The sequence below is a fragment of the Macrobrachium nipponense genome, chromosome 8, assembly GCF_015104395.2.
Source record: "Macrobrachium nipponense isolate FS-2020 chromosome 8, ASM1510439v2, whole genome shotgun sequence".
NCBI classification, from domain to species: Eukaryota; Metazoa; Arthropoda; class Malacostraca; order Decapoda; family Palaemonidae; genus Macrobrachium; species Macrobrachium nipponense.
Genome location: NC_087203.1, coordinates 47,654,909 through 47,664,915, shown reverse-complemented (window position 1 = coordinate 47,664,915; position 10,007 = coordinate 47,654,909).

Sequence of the window (10,007 nt, the reverse complement as noted above, 5' to 3'; positions counted from 1 at the left end):
CCTCAGATGAGCTGGTGCAAGGGACGGCATTGAATAGACTCTGCATTATTCGATGCTGGGTGCGTAGTGGATTAATGTCCTGTGGGTGCTTTCCTTCTTTTTACCTGGTATTTGTTTTTGGGCACTACTTAATTCTACCTCTGCTTGCTCTTTCTGATATTTTTAGTTCCATGAATTTATTTTCTGTTATTCCCTTCTATCTGTTTTCCATTGGGGTCCTCTCTCTCCTTCTCCTGAATTATCATGTAGCGTTCTCTTCCTCCTTTCTAGACTATATTAATTTTAATGATTGTAGTCTTTTCCCGTAGTGTCAAGGTCCTTAACCTTCTTGCTTTATTCTGAGCTGTAAACGGAACTTTGTATACACTCTCGTATTTTGATGCCAATATCCTTTTGATAGTTGTGGGTACCATATCATATTGCAAATATTCAAGTGGACTACGAACATATGTTTTTATGAAAGCATAATCATATGTGTTGTCAGCTTTTTCTTGTTTTGAAGTGCCGTAACAACCTTATTCCCATTTTTGCTTTACCTTGTTTTGCCAAAAGAATTGCTATTTGAATCACTTGCCATAACCATGTTTCCTATTCCAATCTCATCCACCCCAAGGTCTTTTAACTGCTTCCCTTTATTTGTTGATTGTCTCATTATTAGGTCCCCTATATGCATATAGCTTTCCATTCTCTGTCTCCATAATTTATTGATTCAAATTTATCAGAGTTTAAATACCCATCCTATTTTCCCTCTGCCCCATCATATAGTTTTGTTGTTAAGGTCTCTTATGTAGAGCGCGTTCCTAATCTTCATCACAATGAGGAGTAATTTTCTGTACTTATTCTTGTGTCATCAGCGAAATACCTACCACTACCAGAATCCTTAACATTACTGTCCTATGTCTTCAATCATAATAACAAACAGTATTGCAGCTAACTACCGTACCTTGTGGCACAACCGGATATTACCTTGGTTTCAATCCGATTTCTCCATCGTTTGGCAATAACTATCTGTTTTCTGTTGTGTAAAAATTTGTTTTAACCATCTTCCTATTTTATCTACGATATTGGTGTTTCTAATTTTCTTTGCGTAATTATATTATGGTCTACTTTGGTCAAAAGCTTTTGCAAAGTCCTTAGAATAAACCCAACATCTGTTTGTCATTTCCGTTCCGCTTTTCAATATTTTTTGTGAATATGGCTTCCTCACGGTGGACTAACAGGGGGTTTGGGGTTTGTGTACTTTTTTGTTTTCCGGGTACGAAAACCGTGTTGTCCTATATTAAACAAATTTATTTTTTATTAAATGTTTTTCAATAATATTTTTTTTCTTCCATTACCTTTCATACACTTTCATAACTATGTGGATTGTTAGGACTCACAGGCCGTATTAAGTTACTTGGTGCCTCAAGTTTCTTGATCCACCTTTTGAAAGTAGGGGTGATATATGCTAACATTTGTTGCTCATCATAAATCTTCGCCTGTATCTACACTTTGTCTTGAATAATATTTGCAAGTTGGCTTTGCAGATAGAATGAAACTACTTTCTTTAATTACAAAAGAATAGCAAGGACTTATCCATCAGGCCCTGCAGGCAGCTCCATTTTTAATTTCATTAATTGCCCTGCACAATATCAGCTTCTTTAACATTTTCTATGGTCCAGCTAGATATTGCACGTATTGTTTCGTCCCCTTACTTCTATATCATTATCTTCATTATCTACTTTCTATCTATGGGTTGAATTCTCTCTTAATATCGTTCTGCCCAGTATGGTTATGTCGCAAAAATTTCCTTTTTTTGTTTTTTGCATTCGTTAATCTCCCTTCAATTCTCAGGGGAGGGCCTATTTCTATTCTTCTTTTATTCATCCTTCTTCTCATATGAGTATAATTCGTTTTGGGGTTTTAGGGGCGTTGGGAATATTTAATATGGGTTTTTTTCTTCCCAATTCCCGTTTTTCAGATTTTTCTTTTGATTGTATAATCTTTTGGTTCATGCATTTTCTATCTTTACTTTTTAGTTCTATAACTTTCCATGCATTTTTTTCTTTTGGCAAGACCGTTTTTTGACTTTCCTTTTTCTTTTTTGATTTTCTGGAACAAGATCCTTTCTGTCTCTTGGTATGCATGAATTGATGGTTTATACTTTCTTGCTTCGGTTATCATATTTAATCCACTATTTTCTCTAATATTTTATATAATATACTCCGTTTAGTTTACCCTTATGTCCAATCCCTTATCTTCCCCCGAAAAATGTTTATCCCAATCTTTGTTTAATTCTTCATTTATTTCTGACCATTTTATATTTTTAAACTGTAAAGTTAGTTAAGTTTTCATTTTCCATAATCCTTCCCACTTTTTCAATTTCTTGCTTAATCTCTGTTTTTTTCCCACTTGTTTTGGAATGAACTGTTAATTCTATGACATTATGGTCTGAAATTACTCGCTATTATTAAAACTATTATTTTTCTTTAAACATAATTCACCTCGGTTCACAAATACTAGGTCTAAAAGTATTTTATTCCTTTCTTGTTGGCAGGTGATTTATTTGTTTGAAAATGGTTGTATTCTAGTAGCATATTATCTAATCGCTTTTTCGAAATTGCCTTTCTTATCTTCTGCACTACTATTACTCTCTTTTTTCTAACTGTCTAAGTACATCCAAACAATCTCCTATTCGTTCTTTCCATTCTAACGAAAGGAAAAAGTTGAAAGTCACCAGATAGGGAAGAATACGTTCCAGGTCCTTGTGATTTCTACTTCTTATCAATCCAACTTTTTTCAATTGATTTAAGTCAAACTCTTAGTAATTAGGAAGGTCTATATATTACTATGTTCATTAATTTTTCAGCATTCCAAAATTCTACCGTTATTAGTTTCACACTTTTCTGACGTTACTATAGTTTCTCAATATATTTTTCCTTGTTTTTTGTCCTTTCCATATAATTGCGGTTTCCCCCTTTGATTCCTATTTTTTATTTCTATCTGATCTAATAAGTTTTGGGAAACCCTTTTATTTGTCATCATTCCCAGTCTCTTGGGTGAATACCAGGTTTCTTACTTATTTCATTATATCTATTTTCTTTTTCAATTTGGGCGGTTAGTTCTTACTAAGTACTTCTATTTTTCTTTTTGAGTTACTCACGTAACTAAACCAATGCGCAATTCATCACTATGAATGGTTTGCGTGTTTTTCCTCCTTCCATTTAATATTGGTACGTAAAATAAGGATTTTCCCAAGTCTCTTTTCCTGTTTCTGGTTATGTTTGTTCTTTTTTCATTTCCAGAAATTCTGACATTAAAAAAATCCAACTTTTCCCATAATATTTGATCTTCCTTCATCATAAATTATTCATTTTGTGTGTTCTGAATCTGCAATTTTCTCCGTTTCTTGCAATATCCATCCTTCTTGCATGAATAAATACAGTTATTATCCCTTGAGTGAAATTTTGGAGCTGGATGCATTGAAACAAATTTTTGTTGGCTGACATCTACTGCATGATCTCATTGGTGGTTTGCTTTGTTTCTCTTTTACCTGATATTCCTTGATTTCTCTCTTTATTTGTTTCTTTCTTATTTTTGGATTTTATTACTTGGTTGGTTCTTTATTTGATTATGATTCATGGCTACAGGGTGCAATATTTATTTGCATTTTTTTGTCGAAACTTACATCCTTTTCCTTCTTTTTTATGGGTTTTTGCATATTTTTGGGATGCAGATCTCTGGCAATCCATCCCCCATATCCATCTAAGGTATGCACATTTTTACCATATATTTCTTCATAGGTTGTGACATACCTTAGGATGTTTTTGTTAGTAACATCTTTCTCCCAAATCTGCAATTCCCTCCCCTTTTCATTTTCAAAAGGTGGTTTCAGATTTTGTCTTTCTTGTCTATTTTTTCCTCTTTCCCGTCATTGGTGTAGCCATCTGGGTAATGAGCCTCTTCGGGATTTGCTTTTTCTGTTGCTTATATCGTCTTTAATTTATTCTTGTAGTATGGCTGCTTTTATTGCCTCATATGTAGTATCCAATGAGTATTCTCTGCATCCATACTTTTAAATCTTGTTTCTTTTGTTTTGTTTCCTTATTTTTTTTCTGTCATTTCATTTTTGTTTACTTCTCTTCCTTTCCAGTTTTTCCTCTTCTTCTTGTTGTTCCTTCTTCTTCTTCTTCTTCTTCTTCCTGCTTCCTCTTTCTTTCTTCATCCTCAAACTAATTTGTACATTCAATCTTGATTTAATAACATTGTCTATCATGATAGACATGTTGAACAAAAAATCTTGTATCTTTTCTCCCATTCCTTTGTATTACCTCAGCCACACTGGTGGAGGTGGGTCCTGGAATGTTGCCATGCAGCACATTTTCTGATTGAGGTTTTAGGTTTTGGGATTGAATTATGCTATACCGAAAACCTTACACAGGTTTGCATGCTTTTGGCATTGCTTTTTTATTTCCTAATGCGGTCAATTAGGAATTATTCATAACAAGAATTCACCTTATTCATTTTTCTTTGTCGGAATATGTTCGGGTTTAATGTAATTTTATTTTCTTTATGAGTCTCTTGACCACTTGGGATTTTGTATTGGAACTTCTTCAATTATTTTCCAAGATGCTTTCCTTATTATGATTTGTTCAGTTTTGAAGGATTATTCCTTCTCTAATAATTCTATGAATGCTTTTTGTATCTTTTTTGGTTTAGGGACTGTTTGGCTGGATTTCGATAGATGAGAAATGACAACGTTTACCCTTGCCTGCTACCATCATTCGTAATTGCGAATCTGGCTAAAACACCGCTAAATTACGCCATCTCTTGTCCCGCAGTTGGAAACTTACCTGCCATCTTGTTCTGATTTACAGTATTACACTTGATAAAACTAAATTCTTAATAAACGCTTTTATCCGTACTATTTTCAACCACTAATCTTATCACCGGAATAGTTCACGACACCACTTCCTAGATATTTCTCAAATTCTAGTTGTATGTTAACCTTGTGATATCTTGTTGATTAATTTCTTGGAAATTTGCACTGCTGGGAAAAACGTCTCATCAAGCAAGATGGCTACTACGAGAGAGAGGAGAGAGAGGACGAGAGAGAAGAGAGACGAGAGTGATGAAGAGAGAGAGAGAGATCAGTATGAGATACGACGAGAGAGAGAGACGAGAAGAGACGAGGATAAAGAGAACCAGTGTAAGAGATAAACAGAGAAAGAAAACAGCGTTGAGACACATCAAGTTATGAGAGGAGAGAGAGGGATCAAGTAATGAAGAGAACAGAAGAACAGGAAGAGAGAGAGGAGAGAGATTAGGTATTGTAGAGGACATTCTAGAGAAAGTGGAGAGATAAAGAAAACATCAGTGGTGGTGTGTGTGTGAGAGGAGAGAGAGAGGAGAAAACTATAAAATAAAAGAAATTGGCAGATCGAGATTATTTCCAAAATTCATACGTTTGATAGGATCTCAGGAATCTGACGTGGGAAGGAAGGGGGGGGGGGGGGCGGAGGGGGGGGGGGGGCGCGTTGAGGGAGGCTAGGAGTGGGTACAGAGGACACCGAAAGAGGACAGCCAGACGGGGGGTGGGTTGAGGGGGGGAGGGGAACGCGAGGAGTTTAATTAGCAAGACCTTAAACTCAGAAGAGAGATCGAGGACTTGAGTATTTTATTCATTCCCAATCCTTTTGAAAAAAAGAGCTTTTAATGGGACTTGGTTTTCCATTCGACAACATCCGGAAAATGTTTGAATCGGGTGTAAGTGGTTTGGTCCAATGTAAGGGGGGTGGGGTGGGGCGAGAGAGAGAGAGAGAGAGGAGAGAGAGGAGAGAGAGATAGCTTTCTTAGGGTATGCAGGTATAATCGATCGGACCAAGATACCTACCTTACTTACGCAATTCAGTAAGAGAACTATTTCAATAAGTCGAACCTCATTAGAACAACTATACTCTTAACTTTGGGACAGACAACGTTGATTGATTAATTGCAATTATAGGCTTCCGGCCCAACCATTTCTTCTATGGCATTAATCTGCCTTCTGTGTCTCGTATGATGGCAAAATGGTCCTAGGCTTCTAAACTTGCAATATATTATTAATATAATATATATCTATATAATATTATATATAATACTATATATAGTATATATATTTATTTATATCTATATATAGTGTGTGTGTGTGTGTGGGTGGGTGCTACCCAATCTAAATGACACAGTGAGTTATATACCCATTATTACCTCAGTGATTTTATTTTTCCATGTGGTACAAATATAAATAATCTTATATTATATTATATATTAGATTGTATATATATATATATATCTATATATAATATAATATATATTTATTATTAATGTAGAATGTGTGTGTATTCTATTTGTAACCAATATAAAATAAAAAAAATGGTTAGCTGCCAGTATACGTTAAAAAGAAAATACCTTCAATAATTCTTATCAAGGATAAAACAGTGATACAAATTTGATGCCTTATTATTATTATTTTTTATTAAAGATTATTCTTCGCTAAGAGCTGTTTCTGTCCAAAGGGCGCCCGTTCAGCCGAATCTAACCATAATAATAATAATAATTCAGGACACCTAAAAAAAATGATAAAGAAGAGGAAATCCGGCTTTTGGCTGGTCTTCTCCACGTTTGCTGTCTCATTTCCGAGGCCAGTGACACACTGGGGCTTCTGTTGCAGATTTCAATCACCCTCATCTCTCCTCTCTTCTCTATCTCTCAATCTCTTCTTCCTCTCTCTCTCTCTCTCTGTTTTTGTGTCTGTCTGTCTCACTCCACAGACCCTTGTATTACAGTCTTGAAGTCTTTCTCTGGTTATGATGGTATATTTTGAGTCTCTCTCTCTCTCTCTCTCTCTCTCTCTCCTTCTCTGTAGACGAATACCGTCAATTCAAAAAACTTTATTACAGTAAACCAAGTATTTGATTTTGATGTCGAAATTTTTTTTCTTTTTGTCTCTCTCTCTCCTCCGTCCTCCTCCTCCTCCTCCATCCTCCTCCTCCTCCCTCCTCCTCCTTCCCTCCCTCCTCCTCCATACCTCCTCCTCCTCTCTCGACGAATGCATCAGTTCAAACACACTTCATGTAAGATTTTTGATGTTTGAAAATTTTTCCGGGTTCGGGTCTCGTATCTCTCTCCTCCTCTCTCTCTCTCTCTTCCTCGTCTAGTCCGTCCTCTCCATCGCTCGTAAAATTATCGACGGCCCGAGATTTTGATGTCTTCCGATGAAAAATTTGCCATCGTAACCGGCAGTGATGATAAAGTACGGCGAGTTACGCTGTAATATTTCCTCTTTCCCCGATGATTATCGAGCGTCTCTGTTCGTTGTTCATTGGGACGGAAGTAATGAATAGAGATGTTAACCTAGGTTGGGAGGCATGGAGCCTATAAGGTGAGTTTTAGCCAAATCGTTTATAATAATTGTGTTTTGTCGTCTCTTGGATTGTATGGAGATTAGGTCGTTCACTCTGAATTTCATCGCTCAAGTTCTCCAGTGAAAGTATGGTCCGTAGGGCGTCATATATGCTTCTTCGTAGTGTCCCTTAGGTTTCTACTAACTACGACCCGTTTCGTTTCTTTTACTGTACTTCCGTTCATATTTTCTTTTTCCCTATCTTTCTTTCCAACCTCTGGTAACAGTTGTTTCATAGTTCATTGGCTAAAGGTTTTCTCAAGTATATTCTATCTAACTTCACGAAGCATTTAGTGGTTTTATAACCCAGTGGTAAGCTTATCTGACCAGTCAGTCAGATAGGCTTACCACCATTCCGTGGTTCGAGTCCACCTGGTGACGGATGGCTTATTTTTATTGCTTTTAATCTATATTATTATATAATATATTATATCTATTATATATATATATATATTATATAGTATATAATATATATATGAATTTTTCCCTTCGGTGTTCATTCAGAGGTAGTGTAAGTTTTGACGTTAACAACATTACGACTTGAATGTTTCGTGGAGTTGTTGGAAACAATGCCTTGGTGTATGTGACAAAAACATTTGTATGTAAATGGATATATATAATATTAATATGATATATGTATGGGTGTGTTTTGTGTGTCTGTTTGTGTTCGTGTGTGTGTGTCTGATCTGTTTGTCAATCTCTTATATTTTTTAGATATGCATTTACATACGTATGCAATGGAAAGTTGTGTGTGGCCTTCCTAAATTCACTTCTTCAAGCAAAAAATGGTATTAAACATTCATTTTCCCTCGCATATTTCACGATTAAGGTTCATTTCGTGCAAATGGGGGCGTCTTTTTGGATTTCGCAAGGTCTAACTACGTTTAAGTAGGCATATGTTAGTATTAGGAGGACTAAGCCCAAGATAAACAAGTAGAAAATGCGCCGTAGTTTCTTCGGCGTAATCGAGTTCTCTGTACAGCGTATATAACCATCAACTATGACGGGCAGCTCTCCGAGTTGCCTCACCGCTTCTACCAGTAAGAGGTTTAGGGTTGGCGTCCTCGTGGCTCATGGACTCGGCACTGCCAGATCAACACGATCCAATGGCTAAATTTAACCTTAAATATGATTAAAGACTAATGAGGTGCGAGGACTGGCACTTTGGAGTAGGGTTTGTTGACCTGGAGGGTGGGATGATCACATACCGATTACGCACCAGCCCTCTAGCCTCAGTCGACTGTTTAAGATCTTTAGGGCGGAACGGGACAAAGACAAAAATGTAGCCATCTGAGTAGTTTCTTCTTACTAGAGGAAACTTAAAACAACTGTGTGAAAAGAAACCTCCATAGAATTCTGTGAAGGATGAATAACTAGATTGAAGATGATGATTGGTAAATGAATGTTAAATGTGAAGAATTTGATGGAAATAAAGGTATGACTTCTATAGATTGTTTTAAGTGAAAGACAAGTCATGCTTCTGCTAGAAACCTCTCCTATCCTACATATTGTAGAGGGACTACTAACTAATTACAGGAAACTAAATACAGTCTTCAGCTGTATTTTGGGAGTTGTTGTCGTCACTCTCTGGTTTTAACCCTCAGTTTTTTTTTCTTTTTCATCCTCTCTCCTATTTCAAGTTCCCTTGAAAGCACACTATGGACGGTTAGTGACTAGAATGTATAAGGATCCTACCCGGATCGTACTATGTTAGCAGTAGGCTAATTTGCGTGGAATTTTATATAATTATATATATATATATATAAATATATATTATATATATATATATATTAATATTATATTATTATATATACATATATATACGTCTTATATAATATCTATATATAATATTATGATTATATTATATATATATATATATATGGTATTATATATATTTATTAATTATAATATATATCTATATATTTATTATTATAATTATTATATGATTTATATTATATCTATATTATTATATTAGTATAATATATTATATACATATATAATATATATATACTAATATATTTATATATATTTATATATTATATATATATGTAATTGATTCACACATTTGTTGTTTAGCATCTTCTAACCTTTTTGGGCGTTAAATTTACACACACATACACTAGCAGGTCTAAGGCGACTGATTTTACCAAAAAGGTTGACAGCTGCAGCCAGTTCTCAGACATTCAACCATATGAAATGAAAACGCAACTTCCCTACATTTGCCAGTTCAAATCTTCTTAAGTGTAATCCTGAACTAGATACTATTTAAAAAAGAATAATGAAAAAAAAAATCTCGCGCCTGTTGATGAGGCATGTTTTTTTTTGTTGTTGGTATACTCAGCTAGACCAGTGCCGTCGGTTTTAAGCGTGACGAATTGACCATTTACGAATGACTCCACTTGTATCTGTCGATTGTTGACTTCACCGGCGAGGCGTTTTTAAAACGTGAATACGTTATGAGTTTGAGTGAGGGTTGTGGGGGCTGGGGAGTGCCGGGGGGGGGGGGGGGGGGGGGGGGGGGGGGGGGGGGGTGGGGGGGGGCAGCCATAAGACCTGATTTTGGGTGGTAGTGGCCTCGTCACGTTCA